Source organism: Phacochoerus africanus, chromosome 8 (assembly GCF_016906955.1).
Source record: "Phacochoerus africanus isolate WHEZ1 chromosome 8, ROS_Pafr_v1, whole genome shotgun sequence".
Lineage (NCBI taxonomy): Eukaryota > Metazoa > Chordata > Mammalia > Artiodactyla > Suidae > Phacochoerus > Phacochoerus africanus.
In genome coordinates, this window is record NC_062551.1 from 132,117,858 (window position 1) to 132,135,320 (window position 17,463).

General features: G+C 36.9%; 1 pseudogene; it reads right to left on the minus strand.

The window, feature by feature from the left end:
- Positions 1–16,864: 16,864 nt before the first annotated feature.
- On the minus strand, positions 16,865–17,022 carry LOC125132071 (ATP synthase subunit epsilon, mitochondrial-like; annotated as a pseudogene).
- Positions 17,023–17,463: the final 441 nt, after the last annotated feature.

The window sequence follows — 17,463 nt, forward strand, 5'->3', positions numbered from 1 at the left end:
GACTTGTACAGAAATATCCATAGATTTATTAGTAATATTAAAAACTGGAAAAAACTTACATGTTCATCAACAGGTGATTGTATAAAAAACTTGTGGTATATTCAATCAATGGAACACTACTCAGCAGTAAAAAGGAATCAACCACTGATGCACAGAATGACATGGATAAATCTCTAAATAATTATATTTAGTGAAAGAACTCAACCCCCCCCAAAAAAAGATTTATCATTCTCTTTATAAAATTCTAGAAAATTTGAAATAGTCTATAGCGACAGGAATCATTCATTGCCGGGAGATGGGAGATGGAAGAGGCAGAGGGAGGGATGAAAAAACAGGTGGAAATGTTTGGAGGTGATGGATGCATTCATTCTGCAATTGTGTTGATGGTTTCACTGGTGTTTATTCAAGTCAAGTTACATCGAATGGTACATTTAGAATATGTGTATGTATTACATGTATATTATGCCTCAGCAAAGTTGGTAAAGGAGGGAAGGCAGAAGGAAAACATCTTAGCTGAATGCTGATAACTTAAGAAGCAGTGAGCTCAAGCCTGTATCCTGGTGAGTATCTGGATTGCAGCAGCTCACTGTTACCAGTTGAAGGCAGACAGATCTGCCTAATGTGAAGTTCAGATGATGGTTAATATTTTTTTGGTGAAATCTGAGGATGCTAACAGAATGCTTGGGAGTGGGCCAAGGGAATTCCCTTGAGCTAAGCTGAGGCACAACTCAGAAAAATTTTTTTCAATCTGCTTCACCTTCTAAATGGATGATTATGAGTAGTTTTGGATTTCCTGGTATGGAAGTATTTTACAGAGAAGCAGAAGTCCAACGATACCAGGAAAGTGCCAGATAAACTCAGTTCTCCCATGGGAAATCTTAGAAACACAGTGCAACTAAATGCTTTGACTCTATCGCCTCAGGGTGGGTGCTGGGACCAGTCAGTTCATGGAGTTGCTGCCTGTGTTAGGAAGGAAACTAGTACCAACAGCAGGTGGTACTAGTAGCAATCAGAATCAAAGGCAGGAAGGCAATGTGCTGCTGTTCCTCTCCTTCCTCGTTCAGCAACTTTTGTCTTCCCATCTTCCTTCAAAGGCTGATTCTTCCATCGAAGTTGCTAGAAAGAAGCCAGGTATCCGAAGCCCAGTGGAACAGGCCACAAAAACCTTGAAGAAGTCCAGTTGTGAAGTGATATTAGACAACACCTAATATCAATCATTAGGGTGTTAACAAAATATTTCTGATTCCTTTTCCTTTAGGATACTTGGCATAATTGTATTTCTTGCAATTGGCACAAACCCCCATTCCTCCCGCTCTGCATCTTGGGGCTTTGTGATTACTTCTGACCAATGAGTGGTGAGTATGCCATTTTGGAGCTAAATTTTTTTTTTTTTTTTAGTCTTTAAAATTTTTTTCTGTGGCATATGGAAGTTCCCAGGCTAGGGGTCGAATCAGAGCTGCACCTGCAAGCCTACACCACATCTGGGCTAGATCTGTGACCTATACTGTAGCTTGTGGCAATGCAGGATCCTTAGCCCGCTGAGTGAGGCCAGGTATCAAACCCCCATGCTCATAGATGCTGTGTCGGGTTCTCAACTGGCTGAACCACAATGGGAACTCCTGGAGCTAGAACATTTTAATTGTTCCTTACAGAGCTCTTTTTCCTTTGGCTCAGGAACTGGCAATGTGGGACATGGCCTTTCATTCAGCCTGGTCCCATATTGAATTTAATGAGCAGAATATCCCTTATCTGCTTTCAGTGGCCATGCAGCATATGAAGGAATGAAGCTTTCATTGTTTGGAGACACTGAGATTTTAGAGTTTTTTGCTTTTTTTTGTTTGTTTGTTTTTTGTTTTTTTAACCACAGTATAATCCTAGCTATCCTGGTTCATTATTTTAAAGTAACTTGCATTTGAAAAGTTACAGACACAGATTTTCTTCCTTCAAGGTTCTCTTATAGTAAGGCATGAATCGAAGTAGTAGTAATGTTTGCTACAAGCAAACTGACCCCAGGCCATGCTCAGCATCTGGGATTTTCCATTGCATTCATTAGTTTAGAATAGGGAAAACAACTTCATTACTACAGAAGATATTCCACAATTATCCTATTACAATAATTGCATTGAATTCTACATATTCAACCATAGAGATAATAAATCACCTTCTTCTAGACCTAAGATTTAGTCAAGAAACTGGTAGGAACAAAGATGACGTTGGCTGCTGAATACTAAACATGTAAAGTTTACATATGTTGCATAGACTGTGTACTGAATCACCTGTGCCTAAATTTAAAACAAAGGTGGTACCTCCTAGGGAAGATAAAGTGAATGCTTGGTTATTTGGACTCAATCTTAAGAATCAAGTAGCTGTCTTAAGAAAAGAAGAAGACTATTATGACAGTGGCTAAAGCAAATCGCAGTACATCTTTTAATTTGTATTGGCTTTAATTTGTATCGCAATTTAATTGGCTTACCCAAATGTAATAGCTAATTCTAAATACACAGAATATTTCATAAGGATACCTGAGGTTTTTTTTTTTTTAAATTTTTTTCCCTATTCCTCCCTGAGGTATGATGTTACAAATGCTCCTTTCAATAAATTGATAGACTCAAGCTTTGAGCCAGGGAGAGCATCTGTTGAAAAACCTGGCAATATTTTTCCTATTTATGGCTCTTTTCTCCAAACCACAACCTCATTTCTGTTGTGAACATCCATCCCTTGAAAGCACAGAAATCACAATAATGAGAGTTTTACAAAAACGTAATTGTGGAAATCACTCAACACTTCCCAGCAGTGGGAAATATCTCCCTCCATCCACCAAATCCAGAGACTTTTTTGTGTAAGTAGTTGTATGGAGTTGGCCCCCACCATGGCTCCACCAAAGGGGAAGAATTTTAGACACCGAGCCAGAGATGAAATTAAAGAACACACATGAGTCACTGCATTTAGAGAGCATTTTAATAACAGAGAGGTTATTGACTGAACCCAAACTACTAAGTGTTCCACCTCAGAAAGATTAATAACTGACAACAAAAGTGATCTTCCAGAAATTTGACTGGACATGTATGATAAGGACAGAAAACTAAACAGAAGACCAAGCATGTTTCTAATCCTCTTAATGTTGCTCAGCTGCCAGCATCCAATAACTTGGGAAAAAATCAGAAAAAAAATAGACTTTTTGCTTTTTCATAGCTTGGGAGAATTTCCATGTTCATGCAGTTGCTTTTCTCATCACTTTCAGTTTAAGAACTCGTAATGACTAAGCCAGAAAACAAAATACACCTACCTATTATCCAAGGTTACTGGGTCATAGATATGCTTATGAATATTTAGCCAACATCTGAAAAATAGTAGCTTCTAGAAATACTGCTATCATTCATCTGGACATCAGAGTCTGACAGCTCTGAGTGCAAAGACTGAATGCTATAGCATCTTCACCAGAGGAGAATTCTGCATGTTCCTCCATGCAGGGAGTCAGAGGTGGAACTCTGAATGTTTGCAGGAAGTGAGGGTAAGTGACTTCATATCTTAGCTGAAGAGGGAAGTGACCAAGAAATAAGGGAAATACAAATTATGAAAGGCCAAGGAGAAAAGTGAGTGACCATAGAGTTTGGACAATGTCACACTTTTTCTACATGGAAAGATCCAAGTCAGAAAGGGATCCAGGCTATAAACTCTCATGGTGTCTTAATTAATTCCCTGCTTTCACTCTTTTTTACCTTGTCATCCACTACTTCATACTCTGGTGCAAAACATATTCTATATTGAGCAACCAAAGTAATCTCCTAAAATTATGTTTCATCCCATTACATTTTAGCTGAAAATTCTCCAGTGACCTCCTACTGAAAATAAAATAGACTCTACCTTACGGTACTCTAGGATATTTTAATCAGTTTGACCTCCAGGTGTTGGACCATCCTCATTTCCTATCACTCTTTCCTTTGTCCATTAAGCTCCCGTTATAATGACTTCCTCCCCAATTCTGTAACACACCAAATGTCCTTTTTTGCCCTGTTTCCCCTGATGGTCATTCTGGTAGCTGAGTGTTCTCGAAAATGTTCACATACATGCTTCATCTTTCTCAGCCTTCAGAGAGGACTCTCTATAGATTATGTGCCTCTTAAGTCATTCTCTGTCACAGAAACACTTTTTTTTTTCCTTTTGGGGGGTCATATTTATCACTGTTTTAACTTTTATTTTACTTATTTTGCCTGTTTTAATCTGTCTTCACTCCAGGTCTAAAATGAAAGTTCCTTGACAACACAAATCTTGATTACCTGTTACCATTACTCAGGTCATAGACAAGTGTCTCCCAGACCATAGATACACAATGATTTTTTTGAATTAATCTAAACATCTTTTGTTGCAGTTGTGTTCAGGGAAAACTACTAAAATCTAGACCAGCATAAAATGAAGTTGGGAAATTAATGAAACAGCAAACCAAGGAAATAGAACATTTCATGAGGGAAAAGTAATTGTCTTTCTTGTTTCAACTTGGTTACATGTAGGATTTTTCTTTTTCATGTTTTCACCATTTGAGAATCAAAAAATTAAATACATATAAGAAAAAAAAATTAGTAGTTTTTTAAATCGCCTTTGCAGGGAGTGACAAGCTGAAAAAAATGGATGGTCTTATATCCACCCAGAATTACATTAATCACATTTTAAAGAGTTTCCGCTCTGTGGTTTTCCAAGGTGGACTTGCCAGCCTCATCATCAATGCCACTTATTCATTTAAACCAATGGTATGTAGTGACTGCATTGGGAGCAGAATGCTTGAGGTTTGGGTACTAGTGAGGTCACAGTTGGAGTCTTATTTAATTTTACCTAGAGCAAAACCTCTTGGTCTGGCCATAGGCACAGCTCTTGGATCTTGGCCAACTGAGCACAAAGGCATTTTCCTTCTCACAGAGCAGGGACCATGCCAGGGAAAGCAAACAAGTCTCTAGTGATCATAACACTGACGTGAGCATCCTGCTGATAAATTATTGTCATGTTCTTAGACAAAAGTCATAATTTGTGTTGAATTATTTGCAAAGACAAATACATATTACTCTATACGGTAGATATAGAGGTCTTAAAAAGAGCACACAGTTTTAGAAATAATAGTGTCTTTTTCAAATATTAAAGAAGACAATTATTTACAAGAACGTTTTAGAGAATTCTTTCCCCCGAAGAAATAGATGCTTTGTAAAATGGGCAGGGGTTGTTTTAAAATGCTTCCTAAATGGAACACTTTTGCTCAGAAATTGAGTGAGGCTGGTCATACTGAAACTGGTGCCTACAACTTAACAAAAATTTAAAAAAGCAGTTAGCCTTAAGATATTATCTTTTAGAAATTTTATGATTGGATTCTACTACTGAAAATACATTTTAGTATAAACATAACATGCTTATGCACTCTAAAGTGTACTTTGACTTAATATCCTTAGACAGAGGTAAAATTCCCCTGTCCCATGCCATTTTGGTCCTCATCTGGCTTCATTCCTCCCCATAGGTAAGGGGTCCTAGATGCCAAACATATGAGCTTATCTGTAGCCCACATACCCCATACCCTCTTTCTAGATCATTCTGTAGTTTTCAGAGTCCCTAAATTTCCAGCTCACACGACACTGAGATTGTTTCCGAGGCCTTATGAGTCTTCTTCCCAAGTCTGTCTTTTGAAAAATTAAAATATAGTTTATTTACAATGTTGTGCCAATTTCTGTGTCCATTACAGATGAATGGAGTAAGATGTGGTACATATATACAAAATGGAATACTACTCAGCCATAAAAAAGAATGAAATACTCCCAAGTTGGCCTTCTTGAAGGCAGACGAAGTTGTTGCTGGCAAATTCCACTGTATATATTGAGGATGTAGGTAAACCATGGAAAAGCCACCTAGAATATCCTAATGTATGAGTGTGAAGTCTCTTAGAGGGTGGCAGAGATTGAAAGTGAAAAGAGAGAGTCTGTCAAAGTGGGTCTGGGTCTTGGGATTGAGCAGGCTCTTCTCATGTTTTTATGAGGAACTAGCCTCCCCAGTTTTAATGAAGATGCATTTGTCAAGGTGGAAAATGAGAGCATAAATTATGTAATAGTTTCATAGCATGTCAGAACTTCTAAATATTTAGATATATGATCTGGAAGCCTCTGTGTACTTCACCTTGCATGCTGCAGATGTTAGGAGGAGGTCCATTGCAGTGTTTACTGTTAGAGACTGTATTAGAAACTGAGCTCTGGAGTTCTCCTGTGGCTCAGAAAGTTAAGGATCTAGTGTTGTCACTGCATTAGCTTGGGTCACTGTTGTGGTGCTGGTTTGATTCCTGGCCCACGAGCTTCCACAGGCCACAGGCACAGCCAAAAGAAAATAAAAGAGAAAAAAAGAAAAGAAAAGAAGCTAAGCTTAAAAGTGTTTGGATATCTGATATTAGGTTGCTATGTATCTGTCTGCAGATCTGGAAATCTGAATTCTAATTTATCCAGGCAGATGCAACTGAAGGCAGCTCCAGTGTCTTACTTACCTCACCTTGGTATGGAGGTAGGTATGAAAACTGCATGTGGCTGCCTTGGGGACCCAAATAAGTCTTGTGTGTTGGGGTAGATTACATTATTTTAAAGTATTTGCTGTTCCTCCTTTTTAGGATATTATACTTCCACAGAATTGAAATCAGACTTGATCATGTGACTTCCTCTGGTCAGTGAGCTGTAAATAGAAACGATGTAAGCACTTTCTAACAGAAGCTTTATGATGCTTTATGTGGTTCCACCATCTCTCTTTATTCTATGAGATTAGCCAAATCCATACAGGAGCCACTCTTCCAGACTGTATTCTGTAATAAAGACTGACATTGAGTGAAACTGCTATGACCTTCAGTGAATATGCAGCCCAAATAAGAAATGAATCTTTGCTGTTATGAGTTGCTGTGACTTGGGGATTTTTTTTTTTTAGGACTGCATTTGTGGCATGTGGGGGTTCCCAGGCTAGGGGTCCAGTCGGAGCTACAGCTGTTGGCCTATGCCAGAGCCACAGCAACGCCAGATCCAAGCCGTGTCTGCGACTTACACCACAGCTCACGGCAACGCTGGATCCTTAACCGACTGAGCGAGGCCAGGGATCGAACCCACAACCTCATGGTTCCTAGTCGCATTTATTTCTGCTGTGCCACGACAGGAACTCCGATTTTTTGTTACTGTTGCATAATTTAGCCAACTAATAGAAGTGAGTATAAAGAAGATACCATGTAAACTTGTCAACTAAAGACCACAGAGGTTATGTGTTTCGGCAATAGATGCCAATGTATAATGGAGTACAGGACTGACATGTTATACAAGACTGGAGAAGAGCAAGGAAAGAAGACAACATGTGAGCACATGGACCAGATACCCCTGACCTGATGTCTGAGCTATCACTAAGTACCAGGGATGAGGAACTGCGAAGGGAGCTGGAGTGAAAACCTTAATTACCTGAGTCAAAATCCTGAACTGAATTCATTTAAAAGTCAGAAGTGACTGTTACTTGAAATGATGAGAAATTTGCTAATAGCTGACAAAAAGCCTGCAGAACTATGTTCACTTTAACTTTTTAAGGAAATAAATACTGCATTTTTGCAAATCCAACTTTGAGACTGAAAACTTGAACCCATTGCAAAAATAGTTTATAGCTAATATTTCTGAGCACTTAGTGTCACCGCACCCAGTGAAAAGGTTTAAGCATCATCTCGTTTTCATGGAGGAGTAAACTGAGATGCACATGAGTATTCCCTTGCCCCAAGGCTCATAAGCCACGCCCACAAGCTCAACAACATCATGAATCCTACCTATCCTTTATGTCTATGGCCTAAACTACTGAGCCCTGAATATAGCCTGCTTGAGACCTGGCATCTGGCATGTAATATCACCACCATTTACTTGGCTGAAGGAGGTGAAGGGAGAACATAATGATTATATTGTACATTTGAGTAGATCTTTCATCTTGTCTCAATAATAACACACATTTGCATGGTAAGCAAGGTAGATGTTACATTTTATAAAGAAATTAAAGAGTCAACTCAGAACCATGCTGCCTTTGCTAGTGGACTGAGGATAGGAGTCCAGAACACATTCCTAGGAATCATGTAATTCCAGAAGCTCCAAATGATTTGAGAAAGGGTAGTATTTTCTTTATTTTAAGATCACAGACAAAGATACCACAATATTCTCAGAACTAGGAGGGATTATGTAGTTTCTCTTTAAATCACAGTTAAACTCCTATGAGGATTATTTTTGTTTTTATTTCTGTTGCCTTGGGAGACTGACCTAAGAAAACATTGGCATAGCTGATATCAGAGAATGTTCTGCCTACATTATCTTCTAGGGGTTTTATGGTGTGTTATCTTATGTTTAAGTCTTTAAGCCATTTTGAATTTATTTTTGTGCATGGTATGAGGACGTGTTCTAGTTTCATTGATTTACATGAAGCTGTCCAATTTTACCAGCACCACTTACTGAAAAGACTGTCTTTTTCTCATTTTACATTCTTGCCTCCTTTGTTGAAGATTAATTAACCATAGGTGTCTGGGTTTACTTCTTGGTTCTCTATTTTTTTTCATTGGTCTATATGTCTGTTTTTGTACCAGTACCACACTGTCTTGATTACTGTAGCTTTGTAATATTGTCTGAAGTCTGGGAGAGGTATACCTCCTGCCTGTTTCCTCCACCCAACCCAAGGATTGCTTTATAGTTCCATACAAATTTTGGATTATTTGTTCCAGTTTTGTAAAAAATGTCATGGGCAATTTAATAGGTATTGCATTAAATCTGTAAATTGCACTGGGTAGTATGGCCATTTTAATGATATTAATTCTTCAAATCCAGGAGCATGGAATGTCTTTCCATTTCTTTGAATCCTCTTTATTTTTTTGATTTCTTCTAGGTTGTCAGGTTTGTTGGCACATTATTGTTCATAAGACTTAAGCATAAGACAAGATACCATAAACCTCCTAGAAGGGAACATAGGCAAAACATTCTCTGACATAAACTGTACAAATGTTGTCTTAAGTTAAGTCTCCAAAGACAATAAAAGTAAAAACAACAGTAAGCCAATGGGACCTAATCAAACTTACAAGCTTTTGCAGAGCAAAGGAAGTCGTAAAAAAAAAAAAAAAAAGACCACCTACGGAATGGGAGAAATAGTTTGCAAACAATGCAACCAACAAGGACTTAATCTCCAAAATATAGAATCAACACTTATAACTCAACAGCAAAAAAGCAAACAACCCAGTTGAAAAATGGGCAGAAGACCTGAATAGATATTTCTCCGAAGAGGACATATGGAGAGCTAGTAGGCACATGAAAAAATGCTCAGCATCACTAATTAGTAGAGAAATGCAAATCAAAACTACAATGAGGTACCACTTCACACCTGTCAGAATGGTTATCATTAATAAGTCTACAAATAACAAATGCTGCAGAAGGTGTGGAGAAAAGGGAATCCTCTTGCACTGTTGGTGGGAATGTAAATTTGTAAAACCATTATGGAAGACAGTATGGAGGTGCCTCAGAAAACTAAATATAGAACTACTATATGATCCAGCAATCCCACCCCTGGGCATATATCCGGACAATACTTTCATTGAAAAAGATACATGCGGAGTTCCCGTCGTGGCGTAGTGGTTAACGAATCCAACTAGGAACCATGAGGTTGCGGGTTCGGTCCCTGCCCTTGCTCAGTGGGTTAACGATCCGGCGTTGCCGTGAGCTGTGGTGTAAGTTGCAGACGGGGCTCTGATCCCGCGTTGCTGTGTCTCTGGCGTAGGCCGGTGGCTACAGCTCCGATTAGACCCCTAGCCTGGGAACCTCCATATGCCACAGGAGCGGCCCAAGAAATAGCAACAACAACAACAACAACAAAAAGACAAAAAAAGAAAAAGAAAAAGATACATGCATCCCTATGTTCATTGCAACATTATCTGCAATAGTCAAGACATGGAAAAAACCTAAATGTCCATCAACAGATGAAGGGATTAAGAAGATGTATATGTACACAATGGAATACTACTTAGCTAAAAAAGGACAACATAATGCCATTTGTAGCAACATGGATGGAGCTAGAGATTCTCATACTGAGTGAAGTAAGTCAGAAAGAGAAAGACAAATACCATATGATATCACTTATTGTGGAATCTAAAATATGGCACAGAAGAGCCAATCTACAGAACAGAAATAGATTCACAGACATAGCAGACTTGTGGTTGCCACTGGGAAGGGGAAGGGAATGGGATGGACCAGGAATTTGGGGTTTGTAGATCCAAACTATTGCATTTGGATTGGATAGGCAATGAGATTGCTGTGTAGCACAGGGAAATGTATCCAGTCACTTGTGATGAAACATGAAGGAGGGTAATGTGAGAAAAAGAATGTATGCATAGAGGACTGGGTCACTTTGCTGTGCAGCAGAAATTGGCAGAGCATTGTAAATCAGCTTTAATTAAAAACATTAAAAAAATTTAGGGAGTTCCCGTCGTGGCGCAGTGGTTAATGAATCCGACTAGGAACCATGAGGTTGTGGGTTCGGTCCCTGCCCTTGCTCAGTGGGTTGACCATCCGGTGTTGCCGTGAGCTGTGGTGTAGGTTGCAGATGCGGCTCAGATCCTGTGTTGCTGTGGCTCTGGCATCGGCCGGTGGCTACAGCTCTGACTGGACCCCTAGCCTGGGAACCTCCATATGCCGTGGGAGCGGCTCAAGAAATAGCAAAAAAAAAAAGACAAAAAAAAATTTAAAAGAAGAAAAAAATCCTACAAGGAAAATGTGTGGGCAGTTCTGTAATAAATGTTTGACTGAAAAACCTTTATGGATTACCGAATTGGTAGGCAGTAAGTAGGTTGGTGTAGACTGATAGGACCATCGTTGAGATGACTCTGGAGTCTACCTTCTGGCCCCATCTCTCTCCAGAGCTTCAGGAGAATTTCCAAAGTTTCTCTCTGTAATACCGCCTGAATACTTTGCCAGCCCTGCAAAGAAGTTTAGCTCGTCTTCTTCACGCAACCTGCTCCTGCCTTCCTAGGTTCTATAATATTAGTGGTATTCTCTCCAGTGCATATTATAAGTACCTCATGGTTATCTTTGCATCTTCATTTTATGTTGCCTTGCAACATTTAGGTACCTATCTTTAGATTCTATCTCTTCCACTTGTAAAAAATTTTTCTTTGCTTTCCAATTTTACTGGCACCATACTGCTCAAGCCTTCATTAATTTTCTTCTGGATCATTAAAAGGGGCAGGTCTGGACATTTAGACCTCCTCACTCTAGAAAAGCATATTTAGCATTATTGGGCTAATTATGTTTCTAACTACATCTTCAACTCTACCATGCTCTTCTTCAAACCTAACCAGATTCCCATTGTCTATGGAATTAAGTATTTATTTTTGTTTCCAATTTTAAATTCAAGAATGGGAACAATATTTCTTTAATGTAACATTAAAGTTTCTTTTTCTCATTATTCCACTGTATGTACTATCATCTCTAGTAAAAGTGAACTACTTATTATATAAGATACTCTGTACTTTCCCACTTCTGTTCCTTTTGTTCTCACTATTCTTTCTATAATTGAAAATCCTTTTTCTATGTCTAATGTAAGTTGCTCCACCTTCACGATGGCATTCTTGCTCCTCTCAGGAAGATTAAATATTATCTTCTTGCAATCATGAAAGATTGTATTGTCATAAATCATCACTGATATAATCACAAGTGATAGCATCTTCATATAATCATGATTTATATGTAATAAGTTTAATTTTAAATCAACCATATGAAAATTAGCTATAAACAGCATGCATTCTAACTTTGTTTTACTACCTAGGCCTAAAATCCCATATTATGTTGTTAGATCCTAGAGAAGAGAGATTTTTTTCACTGTTTTATTCTATGTAATACATTATATTTAGATTGAATATGAATGACATTTAAAAACTATTTATTGAGATGAATTAAAAAACACTAACCTAAAATTGTGGTATACTTTCTAATTGCCCCAGAGATAATTGAAAGTATTATGTTACCCACTGCCAATAAAAACATGAAGTCAGAGTCTGGGACTACTCTGACTGAAGAATAAAACTGCACTATTTCACTATTTTGAAAATATATATTCTACATTAATAATGAAAAGACAATATTGATTTTGGATATAATCTTATAAAGAGGATGATTAAGAATCATAGAAACCTTTTGTTCTTGTTGGTTTCCTATGACTCTCATGAAAATTCGAAACTGTGTTTTATTATCCTCAAATCATTTATAGAGACCTACATAAATTTTAAGACTGGAGCACTGCCCAGCCTAGCACCAAGATCAAAGGCTTATTTTCTAGTAAATTAGAATCCACATCTTTAAATCACAAGTTTACAAATTTATGGAAGTATTAGCCATGAAATAATCAGTCATCTGGTCATTGGATTTCAAGACTGAAAAACTTAAACTGGGTGAAAAAAATGAAAGTTAATTAGTCTATCAGAAAATATACCAATGAGTGACACTCAAATTACCTTTAGACTTTGGATATGTTTATAGAGTGAACTGTGTCCACAAAGCTCTGTTTAAGCAAGTAGCATATTCCCTAGGTTATAAGTTCATTCAAAAGCCACAGTATTTAATGAATATGTTGTCAAAGTTGATCAGTGTTTAAAATGTACTTTTAAAATGAAAGTAAAAAATAACTATGGATATAATTCAGCAATCAGAAGAGTATAACTGATTGGGATTGAGCAGTATGTAACATGGAGCCCTCCTATAGGAAGAAAGAACAAAATTTGATGACTGCCTCCTGAGGACAGAAAAGAGCAGGCAGGTCAGTGACAGTTTAACCAGGACATGAGCTGAAGTCTGTCCTGCAGAATGTAACCTGGACAAGAGAGCACCAGGTACTGTGAGTGACTTGGGTGACTGTACTGCGTGGTAGTCCTTACTGGCTTCTGTATACTTTTAAAATATTTTAATACCTTCAAGAAATTCACTGAAAATTCTAGAATTAGAAAACGCTCCATTAACACAAAACAATGAAGAAACACTGCCTTAGACACTAATGGAACTGCCAATAAAATATTTTAGAATCAGATTTAAAATTATTGCAGAAAGAAGAGTCTGTAGATCTTATCTAGTTTTCTAGATTTATGCCTTTGGAAATGAACTGGTAAATATGCCTAAGGAAAAATTTAGTATAGACATAAAATGTGTTATTATTAAAATATTACAGCAAAATATTTTATTAGAAAAGGTTATTTTTTTTGACTTTTGTAATTTGAAAATAGTTGCTATATAATAAGAAATATATGTTTTATTTAGCATCAAGGTAATTAGGATATGCAAACTCTTAACAGTCGATATTTTTAAAAAAATAATTGAGGGCTTTTTAGTGAAAACTATCTTAAAATTATGTTTTGGTGGTTAATAATTGCTTGCTAGTAGAAAGTAAAAGTCTTTGGAAATGCTGGTAGATAACATAAAGGGAATAGAGAGGGGGATGGCTAACTGTATGTGGCAAGAATAAACACTGGTATATTTTTCTCTTTTTAAATTAACTTTAGAAAAATTAGGGTATAGTTGATTGACAATGTTGTGCCAATTTCTGCTGTACAGCAAAGTGACCCATATATACATACATTTATTTTGTTTTCTTTCTTTTTTTTTTTTTTTTTTTGTCTTTTGCTATTTTCTTGGGCCGCTCCCACGGCATATGAAGGTTCCCAGGCTAGGGGTCAAATCAGAGCTGTAGCCGCCGGCTACACCACAGTCACAGCAATGCAGGATCTGAGCCTCATGGTTCCTAGTCAGATTCTTTAACCACTGAGCCACAACGGGAACTCCCTTTTTTTTTTCTTTTCTTATATTATCTTCCATCATGGTCTATCCCAAGAGATTGGATATAGTTCCGTGTGCTGTATAGTAGGACCTCATTGCTTGTCCATTCCAAATGGAATAGTTTGCATCTACTAAGGTCAGACTCCTAGGCCATCCTGCTCCTCCCCATCCCCCTGGGCAACTACAAATCCATTCTCTATGCCATGAGCATGTATCTATTTTGTAGATAGGTTAATTTGTGCCATATAAGTGATATTATATGAACACTAGTACACTTTTCAATGAGATATGCAGCCTCATTAGAAGAGTTAAAGCTCTTTCTAGGCTATGTTGATCAAACTGTAAAATACTAATTCAATTCAATATAGTACAATTTTGGATACATAGCTATATAACCACTTCAGTGGATGATCTTGGTGAAATTGAATACAAATTGTTTCAGTGTTGCTTAGGCAAACAGAATTCAAGGAGAATGATACGTTTAAGTAAAAGACCATAGTAACTTAAAAATATAATGCCATTCAAAAGCTGAATACCAGTGTTTAGATCCTTCAAAGCCCATCTTCTCAGTGATGCCTTCCATGACTATATAAGCCTTCAGAGAGCAGATGTCAATAGTTGCAAGTAATTTTTTACTAATAACAAAAATCTGGAAAGCTTAAAAATGATATACTTTAAGAAGAAAAAAATTATTAGGGGAAATTCAAATTTATTTCTGTACTGACCTGATAATGCTCTCAGTCACTAATATTTTGGTAATGTTATATATACATAATTAAGGAGAATGTATATTTTAGTGAATGACTTAGAAATTGTTCATCTTCCACCATATTCTCTCACCGGAGTGGCCAGACTGGTGAAATCACTGTGTGTTTCATGAAAATAAACCGAGAAACACTTAGGTGGGCAGTTTTTGTTTGTGAAGGTAAGTTTTCTAATTTTCGACTAGACTGAATTCTTCCAGGGAAAAATCCAGGACTTTGATTTATTTATCAAGTATATTGTTAGGCACATAGCAGTCTTTTAAGAAACAATAGAACAAGATCAGCTAATGCAGTGACTTGTTAATTACTACCAGAAAAGCAGAATTACAGATGACTTATTTTACCAGCCTGAGGGGGAAAAACATGGTTATATAAATACTGGAAAATAGCAGGAGGTGCTAAAATCTAAGAAAAGTTTCTGTGATCTTATGAAAAAATTAGAAATGTAAATTGGATGAATAATTGTAAAATGGAATTGGTAAATGTAAGTTGCCTGAAAAAAAGTTCACAGAGAACATTTAGGCCAAAAATCAAGATTTTGAAGTTGAGGGTAATACTGATCATTTGCAACAGTACATATGTTTATCCAATATAATGAAAAGTACCTATTCATGTAATAAAATAGAAATTGATGGGCTAAAACTACATGAAGCAGTAGAATAAAGCAGTTAAGGACACAAATTTTGGAGCCCAATAGCTAGTGTATGAAACCCAGTGCCACTTGCTATCTGTGTGACAAAGGGTAAGCTAGGCTAAGACGTATCTCCATGTGACTCATTTCTCTTCATTAGGAAAGTGGAGATAGCAATAGTTATTTAGCTCACTGAATTGCAAGATTCACGTTTGTCGATAAACAGGAAAGCACATAGAAGAGAGCTTGGCGCGTATGCTCTATATAATGTTTGGCGTAATGAGTATCATTTTATGTCATTTCTCACTTAGCTTTGTACCAGTGACTATAAGAAGAACTTAACAAATGGATACACACATACATACATACTATTCATACCTTTTTAATTAAGTGAAATGACTATTATCAATAAAAAAGCATACATTTTTAAGATCTTATGTTAAAAGTCAATATATATGTCAATGATATATATAAAGCCCTGGATTATATATATGTAGTCCAGTGCTTTATTTATAGTCCAATATATAAGATAAAGTCAATGATATATATAAAGCACAAAGACATATATAAAAGTCAATGATAAGATATATATAAAGCACTGGACTATCCTTCACTTGATGAATAGTATGTGTCAATTTTTTTTTTCTGTCTTTTCTAGGGCTGCTCCTGTGGCATATGGAGGTTCCCAGGCTAGGGGTCGAATCGGAGCTATAGCCACCGGCCTACTCCAGAGCCACAGCAACGCAGGATCCAAGCCGCATCTGCAACCTACACCACAGCTCGCGGCAATGCCGGATTGTTAACCCATTCAGCAAGGGCAGGGATTGAACCCGCAACCTCATGATTCCTAGTTGGATTTGTTAACCACTGAGCCATGACAGGAACTCCCTCAAACATTTTTTAAGAAAATAAAATATTCACCTAGCGAATATGATTTGATTGTATATCATTTGGACCATTACTTTCCTTTGATTTTAGAGATATGATCTTCCTTAAAATGTGTTTTTGAAAATAACATTTATTTTAGAATGTCTATTTTTACATTAACTCTCACCTTTTTTTCTAATGGAAAAACACATGCATCTTTTCTTCCAAATCATTTCTGAGGGAAATTAGTAAATATTAACATAAGTGTGTTTGTATTTACATTTATTTAAATATATACATTTTTATACATGTTGTCTTAGAACAAATACCAAAATATTAGCAGTGGTTAACCCTGAGAGAGAGATTAAATGTGATTTTTTTTCTGTTTTGTAGTTCTTTTGTGTTTTTCTTTATATTCTATTATATATGTATCAAAGTTATTTTTTAGAAGACAGTAGCTATGGTCAAACCCATAGTTCATTCAGTCTAAGGTCTTGAGAAAATAGGTATGGCTGCAAAGCTTGATCAAAATCAAAGAAAAAAATACTTTCTCGAAGTCCTGATTTTACTTATTATTATGTTTCTCCCGCTTCATGAACTTATTTAAGCATTTGGGAAATGATACATTTTTTGAGCCATACTTCAAATTATTGGCAATGTCAATCTATGAAAAAGGCAGGTATTTTTTTTTCCCCCATGAAGTGAGATCGTTTTCAATCTGCCATAACATGTGCCCACACATCTTCACTTTGAAAAATGTAGCATTCAAGTTGAGTCAGGGCAGATTATTCCTTTTTGACTTTTACAACTTTTATGCTGCTGCCACCAGAAGTTTTCTTGGCATTTGCTTTGAATTCTGTCTTCAGTGCATCTCTCACTGCTTTCGCACAGATCTGGGATACTGGAGGTAGTCGAGTCCAGTCTATCGCCAATATGCCACCATGACGTTGCGAGAATGGAGCGCCTCCAGCTGAATTTCAAACTCAAGGTCAATGTCAGCTCGGAGTGTAGCCTACTTTGGGGAAATGATATTTTTAGTTTGCACTAATAATTGTATATATAAAATAAAGGATATAAAGCATTTGGGAAAATTCTGTATGCTAACTTCGTGTTATACTTTATTATTGTTTTAGTATTACGAATGAATTCTATTAGCTTCATAATATGCTACCAATCCGGTCAAGAGAGTTAATTACTTTTGAAACTTAACTCACATTTTACCCTAAACAGGGTAAATAGTCACATTAACTAATTTTAACAAATATTCTGTATATTATTCCATTATCAGGTGAGGAAACTACAGGTTTCAGTCAATTCCCTAATGAATGAGCAGGTGAAATCTGCATGCCTTATGTTCCCTCATCATTCTTTCAAATTTACCAAC